This window comes from Tachyglossus aculeatus, chromosome 21 (genome assembly GCF_015852505.1).
Source record: "Tachyglossus aculeatus isolate mTacAcu1 chromosome 21, mTacAcu1.pri, whole genome shotgun sequence".
In the NCBI taxonomy this organism is placed as follows: domain Eukaryota; kingdom Metazoa; phylum Chordata; class Mammalia; order Monotremata; family Tachyglossidae; genus Tachyglossus; species Tachyglossus aculeatus.
In genome coordinates, this window is record NC_052086.1 from 5,411,943 (window position 1) to 5,434,424 (window position 22,482).

Here is a 22,482-nt window from a genome sequence, read left to right on the forward strand (position 1 = left end):
CCAGCCCTAGTCTCCTGCCTGCTCTGCTACACACACAACTCCAGTTTTCTTCACCCACCCCAACTCCATGGACAATTCAGTACAGGTGATATCACTTATCCCAAACCTAGATTATCAACTCCATTGCTATCACTACCTGGCTTGTATCTACTCCAGTGCTTAGTACAGTGCTTGGGATTGAGTATTTAACAAGTACCATTATTTTTTATCAATAATACAAAGTCAATCATATTTATGGTGCACTTACTGTAGGCAGAGCCCTGTCTTAAACTCCTAACTGCTGCCCCCCCCCCCCCCCACTTTGTCAGTTATCCCTGATTTGGGTCTCCCTTTTTCACCCCTTTAATTCAAACCCTGAGCCCAGCCCATTTCTCAACCCCCTCAATCACCATAATGAATAAAATCACTAATATCCCAAACCTAAGCATCCAACTCCCCTCACAAGCCACTCCCTAACATCAGTTAGCCCCTTATTAAGTTACCCCCCAACAGCATAAGGCCAGGTCACTTCTGATCCATCAAAACCAAACCATTTGTCCTACCCACCTCAGCACCACCAGGACCACTGATGAATGAAGTAGGTAGAGAAAGCCAACTTTGGGGGGCTCTTAATCCAATACATCAAATACCACAACTGAATAAAAGATAAGCTCATCATAGGGCCATTACAGGCCCTCCTCACCAAAACGCTAGAGGAACACACTCTGTCTTCTCTCCTCAGCCTACAGCAAATAAAACCCACAGGCCTTACCTCTGGGACGTCAAAGCAGCACTGCCCTTGCCCCATTAGGTGGAGAGACTAATGGAGTGACTGGGTTTCCAGGAGGCGGGGCTGTAGGAGCAAGGAAAAAAAAGAGGCAGAAGGCTATTAAGGAGAAGGTCATTTGCAGCTGCTCATCGTTAAAAGGATCTGGGAAAACACCCTTAATTACAGACACCTGCAACCCATTCAAATACTCCTCGAGGATAGGGTCTAATTTTCAGCCAGGGCTTTTGTTAATATGTTTTGTTGTCTGTCTCCCCCTTCTAGACTGTGAGCCCACTGTTGGGTAGGGACTGTCTCTATGTGTTGCCAACTTGTACTTCCCAAGCGCTTAGTACAGTGCTCTGCACACAGTAAGCGCTCAATAAATATGATTGATTGATTTTCCAGTGCCTAGTACAGTGCTTTTCACCAAGGAGAATATTCAATAAACAAGAATAAACAAGCAAATGAATCAATGAAGCGGCATGGCTCAGTGGAAAGAGCCCGGGCTTTGGAATCAGAGGTCATGGGTTCAAATCCCAGCTCTGCCACTTGTCAGCTGTGTGACTTTGGGCAAGTCACTTCACTTCTCTGTGCCTCAGTGACCTCATCTGTAAAATGGGGATGAAGACTGTGAGCCCCACGTGGGACAACCTGATCACCTTGTATCTACCCCAGCGCTTAGAACAGTGCTTGGCACATAGTAAGCGCTTAACAAATACCAACATTATTATTATTATTATTCTCTGTGCCTCAGTTACCTCATCTGTAAAATGGGGATGAAGACTGTGAGCCCCATGTGGGACAACCTGATCACCATATATCCTCCCTAGAGCTTAGAACAGTGTTTTGCACTTAGTAAGAGCTTAATAAATGTCATTAAAAAAATGAATCAGTCAGCGAATTCAAGCTCTAAGCTCTTCCCTGAGGCCTCCCCAGTCCCCACTGTCCCCTCCACTCTGTCTCTCCTTTTTGCTTCCTTTTTAATGGCATACGTTAAGCACTTCCTGCGTGCCAGGCACTGTGCTGGGCACCACTGTGGATACAAGATAGGTTGGATACGGTCTCTATCCCACGTGAAGGGACTCTTGTCCCTCCATTTTGTAGATGAGATGACTGAGGCCCAGAGAAGTGAAGCGAACTGCCCAGGGTCACACAGCCGAGGGGTGACAGGGCCGGGGTTGGGACCCAGGTCCTCTGACTCTCAGGCCTGGGCCCTTTCCGCTAGGCCGTGCTATTTCTCTCCTCCCTGCTTCTGTTCCTTTCAGCTTCTGGGGAAGGACTATTAGTGTAAGAAATAATTAGAGGAGGCCAGGTTTGGGGGGCTCTTAATCCAAGAGCCTGGGGAGAGTGGAAGGAAAAGGCAGGGAAGGTGAAAAAGACAGGAAGGAAGGGAGGGTCAGCTTTAAGGCTCCAGCACTGACTCACCCTCCCTCCCCTCTCCTCCCCTCCCTGTCTCCGTGTCTCTCTCGGATTTCTGGCCCTCTTCCCGCCCCCATCACGCTGGCCTCGGCAATGTTCATTAATAATAATAATAATGGTATTTACTAAGTGCTTACCATGTGCAAAGCACTGTTCTAAACTCTGGGAAGGTTACAAAGTGATCAAGATGTCCCATGGGGGGTTCACAGTCTTAATCCCCATTTTACAGATGAGGTCACTGAGGCCCAGAGATGTGGAGTGACTTGCCCAAAGTCACACAGCAGGCAATTGGTGGAGCCGGAATTTGAACCCATGACCTCTGACTCCAAAGCCCAGGCTCTTTCCACTGAGCCACACTGCTTCACCTCTTCCTCCCTTCAAAGCCCTACTGAGAGCTCACCTCCTCCAGGAGGCCTTCCCAGACTGAGCCCCCCTCCTTCCTCTCCCCCCTCCCCCTCCCCCCTCCCCATCCCCCCTGCCTTACCTCCTTCCCCTCCCCACAGCACCTGTATATATGTTTGTACATATTTATTACTCTATTTTATTTGTACATGTTTATTCTAATTATTTTATTTTGTTAATATGTTTTGTTTTGTTGTCTGTCTCCCCCTTCTAGATTGTGAGCCCACTGTTGGGTAGGGACCGTCTCTATATGTTGCCAACTTGTACTTCCCAAACACTTAGTACAGTGCTCTGCACACAGTAAGCGCTCAATAAATGCAATTGAATGAATGAATGAATTCAATCCTATCTATTGAGTGCCTACCATATGCAAAACACCGTACTAAGCCTGGGGAGAGTACAATATTACAACAAACAGTTGTCCAGCACATCAGCCCAAGATGCTCTGTCCTGGGCACTGGTGGCCAGCTGACCCCTGCCTAAAGCTCAGTGGAAAGAGCCCAGGGCTGACCCGGGTTTTAATCCCAGATTGGCCACTTGCCAGCTGGGTGATCTTGGACGAGTCACTTGGCTTCTCCAGCGCATATTCATTCATTCAATCATATTTATTGAGCACTTCCTGTGTGCAGAGCACTGTACTAAGTGCTTGGAAAGTACAAGTTGGCAACATATAGAGACGGTCCCTACCCAGCAGGCTCACAGTCTAGAAGCGGGGGACAGACAACAAAACAAAACATGTAGACAGGTGTCAAAGTCGTCAGAACAGCGCATAGAAGAGTGCTTGACACACAGTAAGCGCTTAACAGTAATAGAAATAATAATAATAATGATGATGAAAATAATTGTGGTATTTCATTCATTCATTCAATCGTACTTATTGAGCACTTACTGTGTGCAGAGCACTGTGCTAAGCACTTGGAAAGTACAAATCGGACACATATAGAGACGGTTCCTACCCAACAATGGGTATTTGTTAAGTGCTTACTGTGTGCCAGGCACTGTACTAAGCACCGGGGTGGACACAAGCAAAATCAGGTTGGACACAGTCTCTGTCCTGCATGGGGCTCATAGTTTCAATCCCCATTTTACAGATGAGGTAACTGAGGCCCAGAAAAGTGAAGTGACTTGCCCAAGGTCACCCAGCAGACACGTGGTGGAGAATTACCATTATTATTATTCTTTGTGCTTCGGTTCCTTCATCTGTGCCTCGGGGACAACATACCGGTTCTCCCGCCCCTGTAGACGGGCGGTGAGCCCTGGGTGGGACAGATCGTGTCCGATCTGATTGTTTCATTGATAGAGTGGTAGTATTTAGTAATAAATACTATTATTAGAAAATTAAAGTGACTTATGCAAGGTCACACAGCAGATGTGTGGTGGAGTCGGGATTAGAACCCATGACCTTCTGACTCCCAGGCCTGGGCTCTATTCACTTTGCCATGCTGCCAAGCACTGCACTAAGCTCTGGAGCAGATTCATTCAATCATATTTATTGAGGACTTACTGTGTGCAGAGCACTGTACTAAGCGCTTGGGAAGTACAAATAATGATGGCATTTGTTAAGCGCTTACTATGTGCAAAGCACTGTTCTAAGGGGGGATACAAGGTGATCAGGTTGTCCCACGTGGGGCTCACAGTCGTCATCCCCATTTTACAGATGGGGTAACTGAGGCTCAGAGAAGTTAAGTGACTTGCCCAAGGTCACACAGCAGACATGTGGCAGAGTCAGGATTCGAACCCATGGCCTCTGACTCCAAAGCCCGTGCTCTTTCCACTGTAGACACAAGACCATTAGATCAAACTCAGGCTCTGCATCCCCCAGGGACTCCTGGGCCCAGAGGGAGGGAGAACAGCTAGTCTGTACCCATTTTACAGAAGAGGAAACCAAGGCCCAGAGAGGTTCAATGACTTGCCTGAGGTCCCACAGTGGGCAGGGGGCAGACCTGGGATTAATAATAATAATAAAATAATACTTATAACATTTGTTAGGCACTTACTAGGTGCCAGGCACTGTAGTAAGTGCTGGGGTGGATACAAGCAAATTGGGTTGGACGCAGTCCCTGTCCCATGTGGGGCTCACAGTCTCCATCCCCATTTTACAGAGGAGGTAACTGAGGCCTAGAGAAGCCAAGTGACATGCTCAAGGCCAAAGAGCAGCCCAGTGGTGGAGCCGGGATTAGAACCCATGACTTTCTGACTCACAGCCCTGTGCCCAGTGCTTAGCACATAGTAAGCGCTTAATAAATAATAATAATAATGATGATGGCATTTATTCATTCATTCATTCAATCATATTTATTGAGTGCTTACTGCATGCAGAGCACTGTACTAAGCGCTTGGGAAGTACATTTATTAAGCGCTTAATAGACTGTGAGACCGCTGTTGGGTAGGGACTGTCTCTATGTGTTGCCAACTTGTACTTCCCAAGCGCTTAGTACAGTGCTCTGCATACAGTAAGCGCTCAATAAATATGATTGATTGATTGATTGATTGCAAAGCACTGTTCTAAGCACTGGGGAAATTACAAAGTGATCAGGTTGTCCCACGGGGGGCTCACAGTCTTAATCCCCATTTTACAGATGAGGTAACTGAGGCACAGAGAAGTGAAGTGACTTGCCCAAAGTCACACAGCTGACAATTGGCAGAGCTGGGATTTGAACCCATGACCTCTGACTCCAAAGCCCGTGCTCTTTCCACTGAGCCACGCCATTACCAGATCACCAGGGCCTCTGCATCGTGTCCTCCCCGCCCCCTCAGGACCCTGAGTCTCGCCTGCGGAAGCAGCCTGGGGCTTGGGGTGGGCAGAATTTCCGGTGGCAGAGCCGGCCACAGAGAGTGCTGCGCTCTAGCTCCTAGACCAAGTGGTCAGAAACAGCGGTGTCGAGGGGGTAGCCCCAGAGCAGGGCCCCTCCCGGATGCCTGGCTCCCCCGGGCAGCGTCCAGGGAGACGACCCTGCTGGGAGGCATGCAGTGCCGAGGCTCCGGACCGGTGCCCACCCCCGTACCCAACCCCCAAGCACCTCTGGCCCAGTCCTAAGACCGCTCCTCCACCACTCAATCAATCCGAAGCACTTACTAAGCGCTTACTGTGTGCCCGGTATCACACCGAGGGCTTGGCATTCCCACTCTGCTGACCAGGCCAGCAGAGGCCAGAAATGGCCAGCACCCACCTCTCCCTAGCCGGCCCCCAATGGTCCCCCCAGGCAAGCTGACCCTCCCTTGGCATCCGCCAGGCCCTGGGGGCTAGGGGGCAGGTGGCCACCAGGTTGGGAGGATCATATCCGGAAAAGTGAATGACTTCTGGTGAAGCACATAACAAGGCGAAAGATACACAATATAGGCAGAGGTAGAGGACAACAGGAAAGGTACACACCCTCAGGAAATGTACACACCCTCAAAAAGGCCTGCATCACATTGGAAATGTTCCACGGCCCCAAGAAAGTTTCACACCCGCCGTCCCCCTCCCCCTCAGCCCCCTACTTCATTCATTCATTCATTCAATCATATTTATTGAGCGCTTACAGTGCAAAGCACTGTACTAAGCGCTTGGGGACGTACAAGTTGGCAACATACTATTACTGACTATCTCTGACAGCTCCCTGGGACCAGCTGGGCTTGAGGCCTGCACTGGCCCAGGACCTGGAGAAGGAGGAGGAGGAGGAGGAAGGAAGAGGAGGAGGAACAGCAGGGGGACCAGGAGGAAGAAAAGGGAGAGAAGGAAGGGGGATAATAAGGGGATGGGAAGGAGGAGAGGAAGGGGAAAAGAAGGGCAGAGGAAGGGGAGAAGGGGAAGAGAGGGAGAGGAGGAGAGGGAGAAGGAGGAGCAGAAGGAGGGAGAAGAGGAAGAGGGAAAGGAGGAAGGCAAGGAAGAGGAAGGGGAGAAGGAAGGAGGATGAGGAGGAAGGGAGAGGGAAAAGAAGGGGAGAGGAAAAGGAGGAGGAGGAAGAGGGAGGGAGAGGAAGAAGAGGGGAAGAGAGGGAGGAAGAGAAAAGGAGGAGAGAAAGGGGAAAAGGGGGATGAGAAGGAGGAGGGGAGAGGGAAAAGAAGGGGAGAGGAAGAGGAGAAGGAGGAGGAGGGAGAGGAGGAAGAGGAGGTCTTAGCTCCGCAACATTGCCAAGATCCGGCCTTTCCTCTCCATCCCAACCGCTACCCTGCTCATTCAAGCTCTCATCCTATCCCGTCTGGACTACTGCATCAGCCTTCTCTCTGATCTCCCATCCTCGTGTCTCTCCCCACTTCAATCCATACTTCATGCTGCTGCCTGGATTGTCTTTGTGCAGAAACGCTCTGGGCATGTTACCCCCCTCCTCAAAAATCTCCAGTGGCTACCAATCAATCTGCACATCAGGCAGAAACTCCTCACCCTGGGCTTCAAGGCTGTCCATCCCCTCGCCCCCTCTCTCCTTCTCCAGCCCAGCCTGCACCCTCCGCTCCTCTGCTGCTAATCTCCTCACCGTACCTCGTTCTCGCCTGTCCCGCCATCGACCCCGGGCCCACGTCATCCCCCGGGCCTGGAATGCCCTCCCTCTGCCCATCCGCCAAGCTAGCTCTCTTCCTCCCTTCAAGGCCCTACTGAGAGCTCACCTCCTCCAGGAGGCCTTCCCAGACTGAGCCCCTTCCTTCCTCTCCCCCTCCTCCCGTCCCCCTCTCCATCCCCCCATCTTACCTCCTTCCCTTCCCCACAGCACCTGTATATATGTATATGTTTGTACATATTTATTACTCTATTTATTTATTTATTTTACTTGTACATATCTATTCTATTTATTTTATTTTGTTAGTATGTTTGGTTTTGTTCTCTGTCTCCCCCTTTTAGACTGTGAGCCCACTATTAGGTAGGGACTGTCTCTATATGTTGCCAACTTGTACTTCCCAAGTGCTTAGTACAGTGCTCTGCACACAGTAAGCGCTCAATAAATACGATTGATGATGATGATGATGATGATGATGAGGGGACGAGGGAGAGGGAGGGGAGATGGAGGAGGAGAAAAAGAGGAGGAGGGAAAGGAGGAGGGGGAGGAAGAAGAGGGAGAGGAGGGGGAGAAGGAAGGCGGAAAAAGGGGGATGGGAAGGAGGAGGGGAGTCTCCCCCTTTTAGACTGTGAGCCCACTGTTGGGTAGGGACTGTCTCTATATGTTGCCAACTTGTACTTCCCAAGCACTTAGTACAGTGCTCTGCACACAGTAAGCGCTCAATAAATATGATGGATGATGATGATGATGGGAGGGGGAAAAGTAGGGGAGAGGAAGAGGAGGAGGAGGAGGAGGGAGAGGAGGAAGACGAGAGGAAGAGAGAGGAGGGGGAAAAGGAGGAGGAGGAGGATGGGGAGGAGGGGGACCAGGAGGAGGAAAAGGAGGGGGAGTGGGGAAAAGGAGGATGGAGGGGGAAAAGAAGGTGAGAGGAAGAGGGAAAGAAGGAGGAGGGAGAAGAGGAAGAGGAGAGGTGGAGAGAAAGATGGGGAGGAGGAGGAGGAAGAGTAGGAGCTACAGCCATGGGTCAGAAGGGGCCCCGGATGGTGGCTTTGTAAAGCCCCCCCCCCCAACCCACGCACGCACACCTCCTTCCTTCCTCCCTCTCCCTGATGGGCATCTCTTCCATCCCCCCGTGCCCCTGTCCCTGAGCTCCATGAGACTGGCCAGCTGCGGGCAGCAGGCAGGGATGCCAGCCCTGTTATTACCACAGCAACAGGAGAAACCATCAGGCCACAAGATGCTTCCTGGCCCCGTGGTGGCTCCTGGATGTGCGGTCTGCCCCCCACCCCTCGCTCCCATCCCCTACCCACCCCACCTCCTCTAGGGTGAGGTCGGGGGGCAACCCCTCCCCTCCCCCACCCGGCTTGTTGGGTTCCTATGGCTTCTCCCCACAGATGACTATAGGGGCACAAGCCCTGGGGGCCTTAATAACAATGATAATCGATACTGTCATATTTGTATCGGTGAAGTGCTTGCTCAGTGCCAAGCACTGCGCTGAGCGCTTGGGGAGATACAGGCACGGTCCATGTCCCACCCAGGGCTCCCAGTTTAAGGGGGAGGGACGACAAGTATCGAATCACTGGCCCCCTGCTTTACAGATGAGGGAACTGAGGCCCAAGTACGTGAAGTGACCTGGCCTCAAGTCATCATCATCATCATCAATCGTATTTATTGAGCGCTTACTGTGTGCAGAGCACTGTACTAAGCGCTTGGGAAGTACAAGTTGGCAACATATAGAGACAGTCCCTACCCAACAGTGGGCTCACAGTCTAAAAGGGGGAGACAGGGAACAAAACCAAACATACTTACAAAATAAAGTAAATCAAATAGATATGTACAAGTAAAATAAATACATAAATAAATAGAGTAACAAATATGTACAAAAGTCATACGGCGGGAAAGGTGCAGAGCTGGGACTAGAACCCAGGTTCTCTGATGTCCAGGCCCGGGCTCTTCCCATCAGACCATGCTGCTCCTCAGCCACTTCCCCCCCTTCCCCCTCACCATAGGGGTCTTCCTGTGGGGGAGAGGAACACTGTTCGGTAAAGATCAAGGCCCAGAATCCCCTGTCTGTCTCCCTTGTCTGAAGTGGCCCCCAGGAGGAAAATGGCACCCGGACTCTTGGCTCCTCCACTTGCCAGTCTCTAGAGCCCTCTCCCCAGTGCTCTGCACAGAGTACGAGCTCAATCAAAGTTGAGAAACAGCATGCCTTAGTGGACAGACCCCGGCCCTGGGAGTCAGAAGGACTTGGGTTCTCATCTCGGCTCGACTGCTGCCCGATTATCTTGTATCTACCCCAGCATTTAGATCTGTGTCTGGCACACAGTAAGCCATTAACAAATACCACAGTTATCATTATTGTCTGCTGTGTGACCTTGGGAGAGTCATTTCACTTCTCTGGGCCTCAGTTACCCCACTTCTTAAATCAATCAATCAATCGCATTTATTGAGTGCTTACTGTGTGCAGAGCATGTACCAAGCACTTGGCAAGTACAAGTTGGCAACACATAGAGATGGTCCCTACCCAACAGTGGGCTCACAGTCTAGAAGGGGGAGACAGACAACAAAACAAAACATATTAACAAAATAAAATAAATACAATAGATATGTACAAGTAAAATAAATAAATAAATAGAGTAATAAATACGTACAAACATATATACATATATACAGGTGCTGTGGGGAAGGGAAGGAGGTAATGTTGGGGGGATGGAGAGGGGGAGGAGGGGGACGAAGACTGTGAGCCTCATGTGGTCAGGGACTGAGTCCAACCTGACTACCTTGTATATCTATCAAGCACTTAGTACAGTGCCTGGCACAGAGTAAGCGCTTAACAAAGGCCATAAAAAAAAATCCAGACTTCTGGTTGGTAGATTGTTTGAATGAGAAGCAGCGTGTCTTAGTGGAAAGAGCCCGGGCTTAGGAATCAGAGGACGTGGGTTCTGATCCCGGCTCCATGACTTGTCGCTGTGTGATCTTCTGCAAGCTGCTAAAGTTCTCTGTGCATCAGTTACCTCATTAAGACTGTGAGCCCCACGTGGGACAACCTGATGACCTTGTACCTACACCAGTGCTTAGAAGAGTGCTTGACATATAGTAAGTGCTTAACAAAGACCATTATTATTATAATTTCCCTTACAGGAGGCCATACTGAGGTGGAGAGTGGTTGAGAAGAGCAGTTGTGACAGGAGGAATCATCACTTTCTCTCCAGAGGGACCGGGAGGCGGGGCGGCCCGGGGGCCTCAGTCCAGCGGGCTCGGGCTGGGAGGCGGGAGCCCCGGGTTCTGATCCCTCTTTGGGCCTCAGTTGCTTCATCTGTAGGACGGAGCTCAAATCCCTGTTCTCCCTCCCCGTTAGGCCATGGCCCCCGAGCCCATGGCTCCGGGCTCTTCCCCAGCGCCTGGTACAAAGCAGAGGCTTGGCATAAGTAAGCTTCTTAGGACAACGGGCTGAACTCAGCAAACAGGCTGGCAGGGGTTAATCCTTGGCCCAGTTGGCAACTCCTGGCAGGGCCTGAGTGCTTTGAGGTCAACCATCTGGCCGAGCAGTGGTTGTTTACTTGCATCGGGGCCAGAGAGGCAGCGTGGCCTGATAACAATAATGGTATTTATTAAGCGCTTACTATGTGCCTAGCACTGTTCTAAGCGCTGGGGATGGGGGGTACAAGGTAATCAGGTTGTCCCAGGTGGGGCTCCCAGTCTTAACCCATTTTTCAGATGAGGTAACTGAGGCCCAGAGAATTTAAGTGACTTGCCCAAAGTCACACAGCTGACAAGTGGCAGAAGACAGAGCCCGGGCCTGGGAGTTAAAAAGTCATGGGTTCACTTATTCAATCGTACTTATTGAGTGCTTATTGTGTGTAGAGCACTGTACTAAGTGCTTGGAAAGTACAAATCGGCAACATATAGTGGTCCCTACCCAACAACGGGCTCCCGGCTCTGCCACACGTCTGTTGTGTGACGTTGGGCCTGTCACTTCACTTCTCTGAGCCTCAGTTCCCTCATCTGGAAAATGGGGATTAAGAAAGAGTGGGAGCCCCAGCTGGGACAGGGCCTGGGTCCAACCTGACTAACTTGTATGGACCCCTGCAGTTATAATAGGGCTGGGCACATAGTAAGTGCTTAACAAGAACCCTAATTATTGTTATTATTATGATTACGACCCATGCGGGAATTCCTGGTTCTGCCTTTCGGTCCGCTGGGCCAAGGAAGGTGGGATGCAGTGGCCCCCGGTGCCGCGTCCTGGTGGGATCAGGCAGGGTGACCTGGGGCTCAGTGGCTGGGCTCCGGGAGATAATGATAATAATAATGATAGCATTTATTAAGCGCTTACTATGTGCAAAGCACTGCCCAAGCGCTGGGGAGGTTACACGGTGATCACGTTGTCATATGGGGGGCTCACAGTCTTCATCCCCATTGTACAGATGAGGTCACTGAGGCGTAGAGAAGTGAAGTGACTTGCCCAAAGTCACACAGCTGACAAGTGGCGGAGCCGGGATTTGAACCCATGACCTCTGACTCCAAAGCCCAGGCTCTTTCCACTGAGCCACGCTGCTCCACGAGAACCCAATGTGGGGATCAGAAGCTCGGCTCCGGGTGACCTCAGAGGCTGGTAATAATAACAATAATAATAATAGCATTTGTTAAGCGCTTACTATGTGCAAAGCACTGTTCTAAGCGCTGGGGAGTTTACAGTGTGATCAGGTTGTCCCACGGGGGGGCTCACAATCTTAATCCCCATTTTACAGATGAGGTAACTGAGGCACAGAGAAGTTAAGTGATTTGCCCAAAGTCACACAGCTGACAAGTGGCGGAGCAGGGATTTGAACCCATGACCTCTGACTCCAAAGCCCGTGCTCTTTCCACTGAGCCATGTTGCCAACTTGCACTTCCCAAGCGCTTAGTACAACGCTCTGCACACAGTAAGCACTCAATAAATACGACTGACTGACTGAATGAATGATTAAGACCGTGAGCTGAGAGAGAAAGGGACTGCGTCCGACCCAAATGCCGTGTATCTACCCCAGTGCTCAGTACGGTGCCTGGCACATAGTAAGCACTTAGCAAAGAGGTAGAGGCTGGGGGGGCGGGGGGGGGAGAGTGGTCCCTGACAGCGGGGGGAAGGAGGGCCACACTGCTTTCGCCTGCCCAGGGGCTGCCCAGCGAGGAAGGAGCACTTCGCTGCTGCTTCTCAAGGAGCAAGAGCCCTGCCCGGGCACGGGGCATTCCCTCCCTCCCGACCTCTGACCGGCTCGGGCCCCACACGGGGAGAACGGAGACCCAGGCGGACCCCAGCCTCGGCTCACGGGTCCGCCCGTGACCCCAGCCTTCCCTGTGTGTGTGTGTGTATGTGCGGTCTTGCCCGCGAGCCGGCTGCAGCATGAGAACATGGGCCCAACCGCCACCAGTAGAGGAAAAACACGGTGCTCTTTCTCGCTGAGGTCTCGGCCGGGGGCCACTTCCTCTCCACTCCCCTGCACCTGCTCCCCTTCCCGCCCCCTCCCTCCGGCCCACCCCGGGGCACCTGCAGGGCCGGATGGGCCCCGCGGCAAAGGATGGGAGAGCAGGTGCGGGGATGCCCTGGCCCCATATTTCTAGCCAGATAACCAAATCCTGGAGGCAGCAGGCACAAACACACCCACACGGATGTACACAAACACACACAGATATGAGAGAGAGACAGAGGCAGAGAGAGACGAGAGAAGCAACGTGGCCTAGAGGATAGAGCCCAGGCCCAGGGGTCAGAAGGATCTGCATACTAATTCCCACTCTGCCACATTTCATTCATTCATTCATTCATTCAATCGTATTTATTGAGCGCTTACTGTGTGCAGAGCACTTTACTAAGCACTTGGGAAGTACAAGTTGGCAACATATAGAGATGGTCACTACCCAACAGCGGGCTCATACTTATCCGCTGCATGACCTTCTCTGTGCCTCAGTTCCCTCAGCTGTAAAATAGGGATGAAGACTGAGAGCCCCATGGGGGACGGGGGACGGTGATCGGGTCCAACCTGATTAGCTTGTATCTACCCCAACACTTAATACAGAGCCTGGTACATTGTACGTGCTTAACAAATACCATTTAAAAGATGAGAAAGACACGGAGAGAATCAGCCAGAACTCTATGAACTTCGGAGGGAGAGGGAAACATAGCACAGAGACAGAGTCACAGAGATGCAGAGACAGAGAGATAGAGAAAGGCAAAATCAGCTGGACAGGTAGAGGCATACAGAGATCGAGAGATGAAAGAGAGAAGCAAAACTGGAACTGGAGGGAGAGAGACAGAGACAGAAAGTAAGACAGGTAGAATCCAAGATGAAGAGACAGTGAGGCAGAAGCAGAGACAGAGAGGGAGAGTCAGACGGAGAGACAGAGGTAGAAACCGGGATGGAGAGACAGAGAGAAGCAGAGACAGAGGCAGAGGCAGAGAGACAGAGGAGACAGAGCTGAGAGATGAAGGGAGGCCGAGATGGAAACAGAGAGACAGAGAGGGCAGAGTCAGAGACAGGCTCCCCCAGGAGAGTCTCTGTGAGCACGGCTGTGGCTGAGATGAAGCCCAAGGCGAGAGGGGTAGGAAAGCCCCCCTTTCCTTCTCAACAGTAAATTCATTGATTCGTTATTTACTGAGCATTTACTCTGTGCAGAGCACTGTGCTAAGTGTCCACCGATAGATGTGTGGGGTTGGAAATGATAAAATTCCCCCGAGTTCATCCCAAGAGGACTCTTTCTGCTTGGCCCAACCAAGTTGGTACTACAATTACGGCACACAGCGAGTGCCTCGGCCGGCTCCACAGCGTGCCTTAGTGATGAGAGCCCAGGCTCGGGAGTCAGAGGATGTGGGTTCTAATCCCGGCTCTGCCTCTTGTCTGCTGGGTGACCTTGGGCAAGCCCCTTCACTTCTCTGGGCCTCACTTACCTCTTCTGTAAAATGGGGATTAAGACTGTGAGCCCCTGGTGGGACAACCTGATTAGCCTGTATCTACCCAACTGCTTAGAACAGTGCTTGGCACATGGTAAGTGCTTAACAAATACCATCATTATTATTATTACCCCTGGGGGTGTCGGGGGGGGGGACACCTCTGGGAGAAGCATTATTGTGTAGTGGACAGAGCCGGGTCTGAGAGTCAGGAGGTCACGGGTTCTAATCCCAGTTCCACCACTTGTCTGCTGTGTGACCTTGGGCAAGTCACTTCACTTCACTTCTCTGGGCCTCAGGTCCCTCAACTGTAAAATGGGGATGGAGACTATGAGCCCCACGTGGGACTGTGAGCCCCACATGGGACAGGGACTGTGTCCAACCCAATTTGCTGATATCCACCCCAGTGCTTAGTACAGTGCCTGGCACATAGTAAGCATTTAAATACAATTACTATTATTAACTTTATTATTAGCACTGACTGGGAGTACCCCCAGCCCCGGCCACCAAGACCTCTGGTAGCTGGGGGAGCAGGGGGGTAAGGGAGAGCGGCTTTCACGGAACACTCCCCTCAGGGTTGCTTTCATGGGGGTGGCAGTGACACTGCTATCCACTGGGCGCTTACTTCCTGCACAGCACTGCACTGGGCGCGCAAGTGGGGAGCGTACAACAGAGTTGGTAGACAAGACAGCTATCTCCAGGGACCTCTTGCCGGATGGCTGAGGGGGACGGAAGACGGGACAGGCCGGGACGTCTCTGCGACCCCCGCAGCAGCAGACCCCACTGTCATGATGAGGGTGGTTTGTAAAGTGCTTAATGTGGGCTAAATCCTGAACCAAGAGCTGGGGTAGATGCCAGTCAATTAGGTTGGACAGAGTCACTTTCCCACGTGGGGCTCCCAATCTAACAGGAAGGGAGAACAGGGACCAAATCTCCGTATGAAGAAACGGAGGCTCAGAGAGGTTAAGGGGTTAGAGAGCTTAGAGAAGCAGCATGGCTCAGTGGAAAGACTTCTAGACTTGAGCCCTTCTAGACTGTGAGCTCACGGTTGGGTAGGGACTGTCTCTATATGTTGCCAACTTGTGCTTCCCAAGCACTTAGTACAGTGCTCTGCACACAGTAAGCGCTCAATAAATATGATTGAATGAATGGAAAGAGCCCGGGCTTTGGAGTCAGAGGTCATGGGTTCAAATCCCAGCTCCGCCAACTGTCAGCTGTATGGCTTTGGGCAAGGCACTTCACTTCTCTGTGCCTCAGTGAAATCTGTAAAATGGGGATTAAGACTGTGAGCGCCCCCGTGGGACAACCTGATCACCTTGTAACCTCCCCAGTGCTTAGAACAGTGCTTTGCACTTAGTAAGTGCTTAATAAATGCCATTTTTTTAAGGACTTCCTCGAGGTCCCCCAGCAGCAGGCTGGAACCCGGTTCTCCGGACTCCTGGGCCCAGGCTTGGGCTCTGACCCCACAAGGCCTCGGCGGGTCCCCATGGTGGGGCCTGGAATGCCCCCGCACCCCTCGGGAGCATCCCCTGAGCAGTCCACGGACCCGAGTTTAGGGACCGAATGTTCCGTTTCCACATTAAGGACACAGGCCCGCACTAGAACACGTGTGCGCAAACACACAAATACACACGCTTGCTCTCTGCAACGTACTGACCATTCTTCGGTATCGTCTATCTCGCCGCCAACCCCTTGCCCACATCCTGTTTTGGGCCCGAAACTTCCTTCCCCTTCACATCCGACAGAAGATCACTCTCCCCGCCTTCCTAAACCTGACTGAAGCCACGTCTCCTCCGAGAAGCCTTCTCTGACTAAACCCTTCTTCTTCCACTCCCTCCCTGTGTCACCCTTGCACTCGGATTCGCAACCCTTACCCCACAGCAGTGAAGTCTGGTTTGTAATTTGTATATTTCTATTAATGTCTGTCTCCCCCTGGAAGCTCATCGTGGGCAGGGAATGATGTTTCTACTGATTCTGTTCTAGTCTGCTCTCTCAAGCATTTAGTCCAGTGCTCTCTCTGCACACAGTAAGCATTCAATAAATGCAACTGACTGATGGATTGATACACACACAAACACACACACACACTCTCTCTCTCCCACCCTACCTCAACTTCTTTCCCTCTGAGGAGAATTTCCCATGAGTCATCACGCTACGTTGTCCTCTTCACTGTGCCACTCCAGCTCAGACCAGATGTTCACCGGCCACCATGACAAGGCCAAGGATTGTTTCAGTGACGGTTGGCTCAATCTTGTGCCAGATTGCTCGCTCAATCGACAGCAGTTACTGAATGCCTACTGCGTGGCCAGCACTGTACCGAGCGCTTGGGACGGAACGATAGGAGTGAGTGGACATGCTCCTTGCCCACGATGAGCTTCCAGTCTAGAGGGGGACTTTGGGCAGGTCTGCTTCAAGGCTGTCCATCACCTTGCCCCCTCCTACCTCACCTCCCTTCTCTCCTACAGCCCATCCTGCACCCTCCACTCCTCTGCCGCTAATCTCCTCACTGTACCTCGTTCTCGCCCATCCCGCCGTCAAACCCCGGCCCACGTCATCCCCCTGGCCTGGAATGCCCTCCCTCCGCACATCCACCAAGCTAGCTCTCTTCCTCCCTTCAAAGCCCTACTGAGAGCTCACCTCCCCCAGGAAGCCTTCCCAGACTGAGCTCCCTCCTTCCTCTCCCCCTTCCCCCTCCCCTTCCCCCCGCCTTACCTCCTTCCCCTCCCCACAGCACCTGTATATATGTATATGTTTGTATGTATTTATTACTCTATTTAGTTTATTGGTACATATTTATTCTATTTATTTTATTTTGTTAATATGTTTTGTTTTGTTGTCTGTCTCCTCCTTCTAGACTGTGAGCCTGCTGGTGGGTAGGGACTGTCTCTATACGTTGCCAACTTGTACTTCCAAGCACTTAGTACAGTGCTCTGCACACAGTAAGCGCTCAATAAATATGACTGAATGAATGAATGAATGCTTAACTTCTCGGTGCCTCAGTGACCTCATCTGTAAAATGGGGATTAAGAATGCAAGCCCCACGTGGGACAACCAGATTATTTTATAGGATGATGATGATGATGGTATTTGTTAAGTGCTTACTATGTGCCAAGCACTGTTCTAAGCACTGGGGTAGATACAAGGTAATCAGGGTGTCTCACATGGGGCTCACAGTCTTAATCCCCATTTTCCAGATGAGGTCACTGCGGCCCAGAGAAGTGAACTGACTTGCCCAAAGTCACACAGCTGACAAGTGGCGGAGCCGGGATTAGAAACCGCATCCTCTGACTTCCAGGCCTGTGCTCTTTCCATTAAGCCACGCTGCTTTGCCAGACCACTGCTCTCTCCACTTTCAAACCAATACAAACCATTACACCTCCTCCAAGAGGCCTTCCCTGATTAAGTCCTCCTTTGCCCGGCCCCCACTCCCTTCAGCGTCACCTGCGCACTTCAATCCGGGACCTTTGGACAACTGATAGTCTCTCTCACCGTCGCTCTCTCTCACCCTCCCCAGGGCCCTTCCTAGGCCCCAGGGCCGCCTCTTGGTCCGGCCCCGCGGGGTGGGATGGAGCCCCAACCCTCCTGGGATGCTCGGAAGCCCCGGCGTAGGCCTCTCGGGGTGGTTGCCTGCCACCCCTGGGGGTCACGAAGCCTGGACAGGGGTGGTGGTGACCGCCAGCTGGGGAAGAGGCTTCTCCATCCTGGTTGTCCCTCTGTCCATCCCTGAGACCCCCCCCTCTGGCCTACGCCTCCCTCCTCCCAGATCCACCACTCTCCCATCCCTTCAAGGCTCTGCTGCAATCACGTCTCCTCCAGGAAGCCTTTCCTGAGTAAGCCCTTGTCAAGCCAACCTGTTAGCCCCTGGGCTGGAGAGTTCCCCTTAAGCGCTTACAGGCTCAACTCACCCCACCCCCATGGCACATATGTCCACGTCTTTTTACTTGGCCACTTCCCCTTTCGGCACCTTGTTCTCATGTCCGTCTTCTCCTCTCCTCGACTGTAAAGCTCCTTTCGGGCAGGGATCTGGTCTACCGACTACTGAATTTTACTCTCTTCCCAGTGCTCTGCACACAGCAGATGCTCAATAAATTCCTTTTGATTGGCAGTGTGGATTAGTGGCTAGAGCCCGGGCCTGGACCTCAGAAGGACCTGGGTTCTGCTCCTGGCTCCACCCCTCGTCTGCTGGGTGACCTTGGGAAAGTCACTTCACTGGGCCTCGGTTACCTCACCTGCAAAATGGGGATGCAGACTGTGAGCCCCATGAGGGACAGGGACTGTATCCAACCTGATCAACTTCTCTCTACCCCAGTGTTTAGAACAGTGCTTGGCACACAGTAAGTGCTTAACAAGTACCATATTTACCATAACCGTCTACTATTCGTATTGATTCAGAGTGCGACACTCAGTAAATACCACAACTCCCTGCGGGCTGTGGTCAGATCTCGGGCTTCTGTTCTACCTCCCGACGTCCAGTACGGTGCGCTGCTCCCGAAAGTGCTCATTAAAACCACTGCTGCTCCTTCTAATGATAGAGAGTACAAATGGAGCAGAAGCCATTGCTCCATTAACCAATCAATCAATGATATTTATTGAACTCCTACTGTGTGCAGAGCACCATACTAAGCACTCGGGAGAGTCCAGCGCAATAGGCTTGGAAGACCCGGCCCCTGACTTGAAGTAGTTTACAGTCTGAGGTTTTAATTTTGTATGAAGAGGACAAGTGTGGCTCAGTGGACACAGCATGGCCATGGGAGTTGGAAGGACCTGGGTTCTAATCCCAACTCCGCCTCTCCTCTGTTGTGTGACCTTGGAGAAGTCACTTCACTTCTCTGGGCCTCAGTTATCTCATCTGTAAAATGGGGACTGAGACTGTGAGCCCCATGTGGGACAGGGACTGTGTCCGAACCGATTTACTTGTATCCACCCCAGCGCTTAGTACAGTGCCTGGCACATAGTAAGCACTTGACAAATACCATTATTATTATTATTATTTTAACAAGAAATGAGCCTTTGTGCTAGGCATTCACTCACTCAATGGTATTTAATGAGCACTTTTACAACGCACAGAGCACTGTATTAAACATTTGGGGAGCAGAGAAGCAAAACGGTCTAGTGGACAGAGCATGGGCCTGGGAATCTGGAAAGGTTAGGGTTAGGGTTCGGGTTTGGGTCCGGGTTTGGGTTAGGGTCATGATTTGGGTTAGGGTAGGACCTGGGTTCTAATCTTGCCTCCACCACTTGTCTGCCTTGTGACCTAGGGCAAGTTACTTCACTTCTCTGTGCTTCGGTTACCTTATCTAGAAAATGGCGATAAAAACTGCAAGCCCCATGTGGGACAGGGACTGTAATAACAATGATGGCATTTATTAAGTGCTTACTATGTGCAAAGCACTGTTCTAAGCGCTGGGGAGGTTACAAGGTCATCAGGTTGTCCCACGGGGGGCTCATAGTCTTAATCCCCATTTGACAGATGAGGGAACCAAGGCCCAGAGAAGTGAAGTGACTTGCCCAAAGCCACACAGCTGACAAGTGGCGAAGGCGGGATCTGAACCCATGACCTCTGACTCCAAAGCCCAGGCTCTTTCCACTGAGCCATACTGCAATTATCTTGTATCTACCCCAGTGCTTAGTACAGTGTCTGGCACATAGTAAGTGCTTAACAGATAGCATTATTATTATATTACTGGGAGAGTCCAATAGACCAGAGTTGGTCGACACGTTCCTTGGCCCCGACGAGAACAGACGTGGGATAACTGGAGCCGACGCCATCTCGCTCTCACATCGGGACGCTCCCGATCTAAGACGAAGGAAGAGTTGAGGCGGAGAGGTCAAGGGACTCGCCTGAGATCATACAGCAGGAGCTGATAATACTAATAATAATTATGGCCTTCATTAAGCGCTTTCTATGTGCCGAGCACTGTCCTAAGCTTTGGGGTAGACACAGGGTAATCGGGTTGTCCCATGTGGGGCTCAGAGTCTCAGTCCCCATTTTCCAGATGAGTTAACTGAGGCCCAGAGAAGTGAACTCTCCCCCTTCTAGACTGTGAGCCCATTATTGGGTAGGGACGCAGCGTGGCTCAGTGGAAAGAGCCCGGGCTTTGGAGTCAGAGGTTATGGGTTCAAATCCCGGCTCAGCCAATTGTCAGCTGTGTGACTTTGGGCAAGTCACTTCACTTCTCTGGGCCTCAGTTTCCTCATCTGTGAAATGGGGATTAAGACTGTGAGCCGCCCGTGGGACAACCTGATCACCTTGTAACCTCCCCAGTGCTTAGAACAGTGCTTTGAACATAGTAAGTGCTTAATAAATGCCATTATTATTATTATTATTATTAGGGACCATCTCTATATGTTGCCAACTTGTACTTCCTAAGCGCTTAGTACAGTGCTCTGCACACAGTAAGCGCTCAATAAATCCTGACTCTGACACTTGTCAGCTGTATGACTTTGGGTAAGTCACTTTACTTCTCTTCCCTCATCTGTAAAATGGGCATGAAGACTGTGAGCCCCACATGGGACACCCTTGATTGCCTTGTATCCCCCAGTGCTTAGAACAGCGCTTGGCACATAGTAAACGCTTAACAAATACCAACATTATTATTATTATTATTATTATTAATAATAATAAATACTATTATTGATAGTAACAGGAAGGAGAAATCGCTAACTGGAAAGGAAACCGAAAAGCCCCTGGTTTTTCTCTGTGGATCAGAAAAACAATGAATGAATGAATGAACTGGCTTGCCCAAGGTCACACAGCAGACCAGTGGCAGAGCTGGGATTAGAACTCTCGTCTCTGACTCCCAAGCCTGGGCTCTTTCCACTAAGCCAGCTGACAGTCTACTGTGTGCTGAGCACTGTACTAGGTGCTTGGGAGAGTCCAATATAGTAAGACACAATCTTTGTCCTCAAAGAGCTGACAGTCTACTGTGTGCAGAGCACTGTACCAAATGTTTGGGAGAGTCCGAAAGAGTCAGTAGACACGATCCCTGCCCCCAAGGGGCTGACAGTCTACTATGCGCCGAGCACTGTACCAAATGCTTGGGAGAGTGCAATGGAGTCAGCAGAGTCCTGCCCTCAAGGAGCTGAGAGTCTGACGGCACCTCACCGTGACCTGACCAAGGCCGCCAGCTCCCTCCGGATTCGGAAGCCAGGCTCAGCCTGTCCAGGGTGGCGGACACTCCCTTGGTTTTCCGGGCAGCTCCTGCCAAGAACACACACATTGGGAAGGACAGGGGAGACTGACCGGCCAAGTCCCCACCCCCTTCTCCAGCCTACGTCCCCTGTGCCATCCGCCATCCGCGGGCTCAGCCCCAGGGCGGTTGTTTTTCTCATCCGCAGAGAAAAACCAGGGGCTTTTCGGTTTCCTTTCCAGTTGGCGATTTCTCCTTCCTGTTACTATCAGGTTTCTAGGCCGAGTGGCTCCAACCGACGCCCCCGGGGCCGGTGGACCTTCCGTTTCTGCACCGCCTCTCACGTGGGGTGTGCACGCTGCCGTTCTGGTTTCTCTTGGCATTTGCTTACCAACTCTATCTGGGCTAATCCAGGGGGGAGGAGGGTTTCATTCTTACTGAACCCCATTTCTCTGTTCCCGAAAACACCCCACACAACACCGCCCACACCGAGCCGTCCATGTCAGGGCCCAGGGCAGGGCTGGACAAACACGGGGATGGGGCCTCGACCATTACAGTGGAAGAGGGGTCCTTACGCTGGGCTGGGCAGAGCCGGAGACTGAAATTATTTATTTCTATTACTGTCTGCCTTCCCTTCTAGACTGTAAACTCGCCATGGGCAGGGAATGTTGTGCCTGGCCTGGGAGTTATCTGATCTGATCCTGGCTCCGCCACTTGTTTCCTGGGTGACACTGGGCAAATCACTACACTTCTCTGGGCCTCAGTTCCCTCATCTGGAAAATAAAGATTGTGTGCCCCATGTGGGACATGGACCGTCTCCAACCTGATTACTTTATACCTACCTCACTGCTTAGTACACTGCCTGGCACATGGCGCTTAACAGACAGCATTAAGAAAAAGTAAGTGGTTACAGAATACTGATCCCTGCCCCTCCATGGGCTACCCATCTGAGATGGAGGGCAAACAGCTGTAATAATAATAATGATAATAACTGTGGTATTTGTTAAGTGCTTACTCTGCGCTAGGCACTGTATTAAGCACTTGGAAGGATAACAGCAAACAGGATTGGACACAGTCCCTGTCGCACGCGGTGCTCACTATCTCAATCCCCATTTTACAGATGAGGGAGCGGAGGCCCAGAGAATTGAAGTGACTTGCCCGAGGTCCCACAGCAGACAAGTGACTGAGCTGGGATTAGAGCCTAGGCCTTCTGAATCCCAGGCCTGGCATCTAGCCACTAGGCCATGCTGCTTCTCTTCTCCCCATTTCAGAGAGGAGGACACTGAGGCCCAGCGAGGCGCAGTCACTCGCCTCAGGTCACACAGCCAGGCTGGTCCCGAGCTCTACCCTCTGGTCCTCACTGCCCACTCCCGGCCCCCCAACCCCTGGCCC